At 35.0% G+C, this 9689-nt stretch overlaps 1 protein-coding gene and 1 pseudogene across 1 annotated transcript in view; both read right to left on the bottom strand.

Moving 5' to 3' along the window:
- The window catches only part of LOC114053509 (E3 ubiquitin-protein ligase DTX3L-like), a 28441-nt gene extending 20742 nt beyond the window's left edge, over positions 1 to 7699 (bottom strand). Inside the window, exon 1 of the mRNA XM_027876625.1 lies at positions 7613 to 7699. The gene's annotated coding sequence lies outside the window, so the exon portion shown is untranslated. The remainder of the gene's footprint in view (positions 1 to 7612) is intronic.
- On the bottom strand, positions 342 to 726 carry LOC114053518 (annotated as a pseudogene).
- Positions 7700 to 9689: the final 1990 nt, after the last annotated feature.

Genomic DNA, 9689 nt, shown 5'->3' with positions numbered 1-9689 from the left:
TTAATGTCTTATTTTTCTGGGTTTGATATTTTTCTAACTATGCTAATGTTTAATTAAAGTATGGTTTCAGCTCTAAGATTAGTTAGTTACAATGTTCAATTTTTACTATTCTGAAGCCAATTGCACTTTCACTTCTAGTGCAAAAATACTATGAATCATTTCATTCAAGAACATTTTGATAATTTCTTCTTCTTTTTTTTAAGGCAATTGGGGTCTGAAGCCAGATTTGAACTCAGGTCCTCCTGACTTCAGGGCCAGTGCTCTATCCACTGGGCCACCTAGCTGCCCCTCATTTTGATAATTTCTTACATTAAAGGCATTGGTATAATATTTCCATTTAGTTACAGGATAATAGCAATGGCAAAAATATTGACGATACAGTTCATAGTTTGATTCTCCAGTCTTATGGTACAGGTTCCATCAGATGTACTATCCCAAAACACGAGCTGGCTGCATGTAAACCAGATCCACTCTTATTCATCACTGCATGAGTAACTAACAAAGTAAAGTTTGATTTCATAGGTATGAAATCTATATATTTACATGTCTTCTCTAACTTTACCAATGGGTTAAAAATTCTTCCACTACAGCTGCAGTAGATTGGTTGACATTATTCTGATTATAATCCACACCACCCAATATAGCATCTATACACTCTTTCACAATACTGTTTGCTTCATCAGTACTGAAGCCAATCTCTTCGCGGTGGGGCTGATATTACTCCATGGTGATGGCTGCTCTCTAACTTTTTTTTTTTAGTTTTTAAAAAAACAAGTTTTTAGCTTTAAAAAATTAAGTTAAAAGAGTTGAAAAGATATTATTTTGTGTTTACAGTAGAAGTGGGGGGAAAATCATAACTTAAGAATGATAGATTTGATAAGAAAACAAAACTCTGAAATCTGTGCCTAATAAAAAACAAAATTTAAAAACAAAGACATACACAGAATAAAAAGGGGGTCACAGGAAACACTTGTATTATGCATCAAATAAATTCAAAAATACAAAAGTATCAACCATGATGCCAGACAATACAAAAGCAAACATGCAAAAAATAAAAAAGTATGAATAAGGAAACTATATTTTGCTGAAAGGAACCATAGGCAAGAAACCAAAATAAATAATACAGTTATATGTTTAATTGCCTTAGCATCCAAATTCATAAGGGGAAGATTAGATGAGCTACTAGAAAACACAGACAGTGACACAATAGAGACGGGATAATTAAATGTCCCTCTCCTGGTTTTAATTTTTATAAAAAATGACCAAGTGTTAGGGAACAGAGATATTGCAAACAAATGTAAAAATGAAGAAATAGTTAATATATCTTTTACAGACTAAAAACAGTGACTGGTTTAGGAAGCAGAAACAAAAACACAGAACCAAATGGAAACTTAATCATGAAATCCTAAACAATGAGTGGGTTGATAAAAAAAATCATAGAGACAAATAAATCTATAAAAAATGATAATGATTAAAATAACATATAATTTATAGTATGCATCTAAAGCAGTCCTGGTAGGGGAAAAAATATCCCTACCAATACAGATTCACAAAATAGAAAAAGAGAAGATTAATGAAATGAATATGCATTTAAAAAATTAAAAAGCCAACAAACAAACCTAAAAGAAGCAAAAATGAGGAGATATTAAAAACTAGAGGAGAAATAGACAAAGTAAAAACAAAAAAAAACTTTAGAAATGATAAATGAAACTGAAAACTGTTTCTTTGAAAAGACTAAGAAAATTAAACAAATTTAATAAAAATTAGTAAATCTTTATCAACTAACTTTTAGGCATCAAATCAAATCAACAAATTAGGAAAGAATGAGAGGAATACACAACAAAATCATACGAAATTTAAAGATTAATCAAAACCTATTATGCACATTTATGTTAACAAAACAGAAGAAAAAAGAAACAGGAATACTTAAAATATTTAATACTCATCTATCAGAAGATCAAATAGAGATCTTAAAAAATCAAATCTCTGAAAAGTAAATAAAACTAGCTCTAAAGGAATTACCAAAGGTAGGGAGGGGGAACAATTCCTGGTCCTTAGTGATTCACAGGAGAATTCTAGCTAAACTTTCAAAGAACAATTAGTGTCCAAACTATACAAATTATTCTCACAAATTGAAAAAGAAAGCAACCTACATCAGAATCCTTTTATGAGAAAAATATGCCCCAACACCTAAGCTGGAAAAGAATAAAACACAAGCCATCTATAGACAAATGTTGTTTATGAATATTGATTCAAAAAATTTTAAATAAAAACTTGTCAAACAAACTATGGCAAGGTATCCAAGAAATTATTCATTGTGACTAAGTTGGATTTGTATCAGCAAATCAAGTTTGATTCAACATTAGAAAAAAATCCACATAATCATATTAAAAACAAAAACATCCAAAACCACACAATTATCTCAAGAGTTTTGGAGAAAGTCTGACAAAGTGCAATGCTCATTGATATTAAAAACCATACGAAGTATAGGCTTAGAGCGTTTTTTTTTTTAATGTCCTAAACAGTATCTATCTAAAACTAAAAGCAAATATTATATACAAAGGGATACACTAGAACATTTTATATAACGGCAGGAGCCAAACAAGGATGCTCACTTTCCTCCTATTATTTCATACAGTGAAACAAGTTCAACAAGGTTTTAGAATATAAAATAAATTCACATAAATTAACTTTATTTCTATATTTTGCACCCCCAAAAATAGAATAGTAGAAAGAGCTAGAAAGAAAACTTCCATTTAAAATAACAATTCAATATAAAATACTTGGGATTCTACCTGCAAGACAAACCCAGGAACTATATGAACACAATTACAAAACACTTTTCACATAAATAAAGACAGATCTAAACAACTGGAGAAATATTAATTGCTTGTGCATAGGCCAAGCCAATATAATAAAAATGACAATTCTATCTAAATTAACTTACTTATTCAGTGCCACACTAAAGAATTATTTTATAGAGCTAGAAAAAATATTAACAAAATTCATCTGGAAGAACAAGAGTCAAGAATACCAAGGAAAACAATGAAAAAAATGTGAAAGAAGGCTGCAGAGCAGTACCAAATTCCAAACTATGTTACAAAACAGTTAACATCAAAACAATCTGGCAATAGCTAAGAAATAGAGTGGTGGGTCAGCTGAATAGATTAAGTACACAATACAGAGTAGTAAATGACCATAGGAATCTACTGTTTGAGCAATCCAAAGATCTAAGCTTTTGGGCAAAAACTCAGTATCTGAAAAAATTTGCTGGGAAAACTGGAAAGTAGTTTGGCAGAAACTAGGCAGAGACCAACATCTCACACTGCATAGCAAGATAACATCAAAATGGGTAAATGATTTAGAAAAATTAGGGAAGCATGGGAAAATTTACCTGTCAGAGCTAAGGATAAAGAAACAAAGGCAAACTGATAAAAATACAAACTATTTCCCAAATAGGAACAAGGAGTATTCAGAAGAAATCAAAGCTATCAATAAGTATACGAAAAAAAATGCTCTAAATCACTCTTGATCACTTCCAGAGAGAGAACCGATCAAATCTGAGTGCAGATTGAAGCATATTTTTCATTTTCTTTCTTTTTCTTGCTTTTATTTTCCAAATGGCTAATACGGAAATGTTATATATCATGGATATCATATTGCTTGCCTTCTCAATGAGTAGAGAGGATGAAAGGAGGGAGAGTATTTGGAAGTCAAAATAAAAAAAAGAATGTAAAATTTTTTTTAATTTAGCAAAAAAGTGATTTCTCTCAAATATTTAAACGATAATTAATTCTAATACTACAGAATCTGTTTGGGGAAAAAAAGGTAAAGATAAGGTCCTACAAAATCCCTTCTATGACACAAATATGGTCTTGGTAACTAAATATAGGGAGTCAAAAAGAAAAAACTATAACCAATCTTGATAATGATTATTGATAAGAAAACTTTTAATAAAATATTAGCAAGGAGGCTACAGTAATATATGCTATGAACAGGCTGCATTTATGCCAGGAATGTAGGTCTAGTTCAGTATAAGGGAAACTATAAACATAATCCACCATATTAGTAACAAACTCACATCATATGATTATTTCAATAGATACAGAAAAAGGTTTTGACAAAATACAATACCAATTTCTGTTTTAAAAAAAAAAAACTGAAAAGCATAGGAATAATTGGAGACTTCCTTAAAATGATAAAAAGTGTATCTAAAGCTAAAAGCAAGCAATATCTTTAATGGGGATTAGCTAGAAACCTTTCCAATAAGATCAGGAGTGAAATATAGATGTCCATTATCATCATTGCTATTTGATATTTTACTACAAATTCAAGGCATAGAAATAAGACAATAAAAACATTTTGAAATAGGTATGTAAGAATAATAAGCAAAGTATCAGTTTATGCGGATGATATGATGGTTTATTTTTAAAAATCAACTAAAAATTAATAAAAACAACAGTAGTATAGCATAATATATAATAAAACCAGACAAATATTCAGCATTTCTATATATTACCAATAATCCTCCGACAGGCTAGCTCTTTGAGGGAGGTACAACTATCTTTCACCATTCTTTTCAACTGTTCTATCCAAGAGCCTGAGAGTATTCTTGGGGACTACAGCATTCTTAAAACAAAAAGAGACATAGAGTACAATAGAGGTGTTCACTTCATTTCATTTCTATCAGGGTGCTAGGAGAGGGTGTCCACTGTATAGCATCAGAGGATGAATTTATGGTGTGGAACGCCCAAGGATTCTGAGGTCGAGGTAAGTGTCCTCCTCTGTCATTAAAGAAATCTAGAGATTTTTAACCCCAGAACTGAATGGGGGGGTATTTTTTTTTGCTATCAATAATTATATGCATTTTGTCCCATTAAAATACAGCCCTGTCCATGTTGCATCATTCACATTGTGCAGCATTTTAAAAAAGAATCTGAGGTGTCATCCACTATGGCCAAGAGCACACATTAAAGATTATAGAGAAATTGGAGGAACAAGGGAAAAAAATTACCTTTCATATCTATAGATAAGGGAAGAGGTTGTGAGCAAACAAGGTATACAGATTATCAGAGAAAAAAAATGAACAATTTCAGTTGCACAAAATTGAAAAAGTTTTTGGACAAACAAATCTTGTACAATTAAAATTGGAAGGGAAACAAGTCAACAGGGAAAAATTTGCAGCAAATTTGTCTACTAAAGGATCTGTATAATATGTATGTATACTTGTACATGTATATACATATATGTATGTATGTGTGTATATACATATATATACACATACACACATATGGAATTGCTTTAAATTTATCAGACTAAGAGCCGTGCACCAATAGTTAAATGGTCAACTTCAAAGGAAGAAATCCCAGCAATCAAAAACCATGATAAAATGCTCCAAGTTACCAACAATTAGAGAAATGCAAATTAAAGCAACTTCGAGGTTTCACTTTCCACCCATTAAGAGTGGCTGGCAAAAATAAAAAATGAACCCCCCCCCACACACACACACTTCTCAGCTTTCTTCTGTGTGTTATCTTCCTCCATTAGATTATAAACCCCCTGAGGGAGCAGCTAGGTGGTGCAGTGGCTAGAGCACTGGCCCTGGAGTCAGGAGGACTTGAAGTCAAATCCCGCCTCAGACACATAACAGACTTACTAACTGTGTGATCCTGGGCAAGTCACTTAACCCCACTGCCTAGCCAAAAAAAAAAAAAAAAAAAGATTGTAAACCCTTTGAGAAAGGGACTTTTTTTTTTTTGGTATGTGTACCCCTTGTGCTTAGCACAGTGGCTGGCACATAGTAGGTGTGTAATAAATGTTTATTGATTATTAATAAACAAAATGACAAATGTTGCAGAAGCTGTAGGAAAATAGGCACACAGAAATCATTGCTACTGGAGATACAAACTGGTCCAGACATACAGGGAAGCAAGTTATAATTGTGCCCTAAAAGTTACTAAATTGTGGCCTAACTGTACCACAATGGGCTGAGACCACGCAGGGAACAAAGGAAAAGGATTTATATATACAAAAATATTTATAGGAGTGATTTTTTGAAGTAGCCCAAAAGTGGAAACTAAGGGAGTTTCCACCTATGGTGAAATAACTAAATAAATTGTGGTCTATGAATGTAATGGCAGCATAATATTTTATTGTGCCATAAGAAATGGACAGTTTCAGAGGAAACTGGGAATAACTCTTAAGATCTGATACAGATTGAAGTGAGCAGGACTAGAACAACTTACACAATGACAACAACATTATAGAGAGAAAAAATAACTTTTAAAAGCTTTTAGAACCCTAATTAATGCGCTCCAGAAGACTGTTGGTGAATCATGCTACCCATCTCCTGCCAGAGAGGTGATGGACTGAAAACCCAGAATGACACCTGCATATTTGGACATAGTCAAGATGGGAACTGGTTTTGCCAGAATATACATATTTATTGAGAGGTTTTTGTCATTGTTATTATTGTAGGAGTGAGGGGGTGCCACTGGAAGTGATAATAAATGCTTTGTAAAAATAAATTTTAAAAAATTTTAAAATAAGAGAATTATTCTTCCCAGTCCAAATAATTGATTAAATGCCCTATACAGAAACCATTCTTTTGTGCATTTTTAAGTACTTAAGATGGGAAGGTGTCCATGTCTGGCTTGCCTCACAAAGCTATATTAGCTGTGCATCCAGTTCAGGGAGCCTAAAAGAGGTGGGTTTTGTCCCTGTGAAAGGCTTCAGAACTCTGATCAATGCAATGACCAATTAAGATCCTAAGACTGATGATGAAATATGGGACCCACATCTTGACCAGTGAGGGAATCTAGATGCAGAATACGACACATTTTCAGACACAGATACAGTAGAGATTGGTTTTGCTTGACTACGCAGATTTGTTACAAACGCTTATGTTTTTCTTTTTTTCTTTTTATAGTGAGGTGGGGTGTGGAAGGTAGAGAAGATAAGAGGTGGAGGAAAACGGGAAAAAAAAAAGGCTGCCACTAAGGCATCTTAAAAAAAAATAAATAAATAACAAATGAGAACAGAAAGAATGCCAGAAAGAAACATTGGCACCTTTGAAAAATACAGACTGAATTTATTAAATATTTTTTAAAAATCTAAGCTATAGATAACAAAGATCAACAGGTGCATGGGCAATCCTCTTTTCCTGTTGTATGATGTACATGGAAATGTTTATTTGATCGTCGGACATTTGGGGAATCCAGAATAATGAATGAATGAATGAATGAATGAATGAATGAATGAATGAATGAAAACAAAAAGGTACACAATAAGAGGTATTTCGTAGACCAGCTCTTCTTTCTCCACCACCACCCACCAGTCCCACATTCTGGGCCGCGCTCCACAGAGGGGCTGGGGGGGGCGGGGCACGGTGGAGCTATGTTGGGGAGGGGGCCGCCGAAGATGGGAGAGTTCCCGGGGGACATCCATCCCTCCCGACAGACAGAGGCCTGGGTACATCCATAAGTAACGTCCAAAAGGCCCTGAACGAAGGTCTTAGGGTGTGGGCAGCCCTCACATCCACGTCCCCCTCCCACCAGGGCGTCTGGGGAAGGGAGGGTGGGAGTAAAAGGACGCCCCTCGCGGTCTTACTTACCTCCCATACATAGGGGCCTCCCACGGGCGATCAGGCAGGCCTGGGGTCCGGGGGCAGTGGAGGCAGCTCTGCAGAGCTAGAGCGGTCCGCAGCCCTTTTTTACAGACTGCGTAACACCCTAGCCCAGGTGAAAGCCGCAGAAAGGAGGAGTCCTGTGACGTCACATTGGGAGGTGGGGATTGATTCAGCCAATGGAACCCGGGTCTTGAGGGGCGGGTGGGGAGTGGGGGTGGGTGTGCCGCCTCCGCAGAACTAATCATTCAGGCAGTCAATCAATGTCTCTACTCCTTCCACACTGGGCGAGAGCTGGAAGTCAGAAAGGACATAATACAAACCAGAAGAAAAAAAAAAAAAAGAGAGAGATCATCTCATCGAATAAATTGATAAAACGACACAACATACCGAAACTTTCAGGATTCAGACAAAGCAGTCCTTAGATACAATTTATCTTTCCAAATATATTCACGAATAAAAGAAAAAACCTGGAAAAGAAACAAATAGAAAAAAAAAACAACATAAAGGAAAATTCTGGAAATAAAAAAAATGAATAATATTTAGGCAAAACAAACAGCTAATTGATTGCTTTTTAAAGGACAACCAAATTGCCAGGATTTTTTTTTTAGTGGTAAAAAAGGATGAAGATCAGTCAGCCAATTAACATTTAATAAGTGCCTACTGTGTGCCAGGTACTCTGCCAAGCAGTGGGGATAGAAAAAGAGGCAAAAGACAGTCCCTGACCTCAAAGTGCTCACAATCTAATTGGGGGAGATAATAAACAAACAAATATGTACAAACGAGCTGCCTACAGGTAGGAAATAATGAACAGAGGGAAGGCATTAGAATTCAGAAGGGTTGGGAAAAGCTTCCTGTAAAATATAGAATGAAAGAAGCCAGGGAAGCCAAGAAGCAGAGATGAGAGGGGAGAGCATTCCAGGCAGGGAGGAGAGTCAGAGAAACTGCCCAAAGCCAGAAATGGAGTGCCCTGGTGGTGGAACAGCCAGGAGGCCAGTGTCAGTGCATTGAAGAGTATATGGAAGGGAGTAAGGTGTAAGAAGACTGGGAAGGTAGGTGGGGGTGTTTAAGGAAGGGCATTGAATGACAAACTGAGGATTTTGTGCTTGATCCTGGAGGCACTGGGGAGCCAATGGAATTTACGAGTGTGTGTGTGTGTGTGTGTGTGTGTGTGTGTGTGTGTGTGTGTGTGTGTGTGTGTGTGTAGGGGGAGAGGGTGAGGCAGGGGTGGTACACTCAGATCTGTGCTTTAGGATAATCACTTTGGTTGCTGAATGGAGGATGGATTGGAGTGGGGAGACACCTGAGACAGATGAAATAAAGGAAGTTATTAAAAACTCTTTTGCACATTTTTATGCCAACAAAACTGACAAATGGATGACTATTTACAAAAACATAAAGTACCCTAATTAACAGAATAAAATAGATCGAACAAACCATAAATGAACTTGCAAAAGGCTGAGGGAGGGAGAGAAGGAACCCAAGGAGCAAATGGATTTACAAGGGAATTCTAGCAAATTTTTAAAAAAAAAACAACTAACTTGGGTTTTATATAAATTGTCTCTTAACATAATCTCCTGTGACAAAAATATGATTTTAAGTATCAAAAACTAGGGCAAGAAAAGTCAAAGAAAGAATATGATAGACCATTCCCTCAGATGAACATCAATACAAAAATACTGAATACAATATTGACAAAGAAGCTACGAGAATATTTTACAAAGATTTTACTGTAGCCTGATTGTGTTTATACTAAGAATGCCAGACTGGCTCAGTATTAAGAAAAATTACAAATACAAAAAGTCACATTACTAACAAAAACAAGAAAAATACATAATTATAGAAATAGATATTGTATCATCTTGATTTAGATAAATACTGTTTTACTAGTATTTTATTTTTTCCAATTACGTAGAAAGACAATTTTTGCCATTCAGTTTATTTGATAAAATTTTGAATTCCAAATTTTCTCTCTCCCTCCCTTTCCTCCCTCTTTTCTAGGCAGTAAGCAATTTGATATAGTTTACATATGTGCAGTCACGTAAAACATATTTCCCTATTAGGC

Source organism: Vombatus ursinus, unplaced genomic scaffold, assembly GCF_900497805.2.
Source record: "Vombatus ursinus unplaced genomic scaffold, bare-nosed wombat genome assembly UNPS02004099.1, whole genome shotgun sequence".
In the NCBI taxonomy this organism is placed as follows: Eukaryota; Metazoa; Chordata; class Mammalia; order Diprotodontia; family Vombatidae; genus Vombatus; species Vombatus ursinus.
This window is presented reverse-complemented; position numbering and strand designations above follow the sequence as displayed.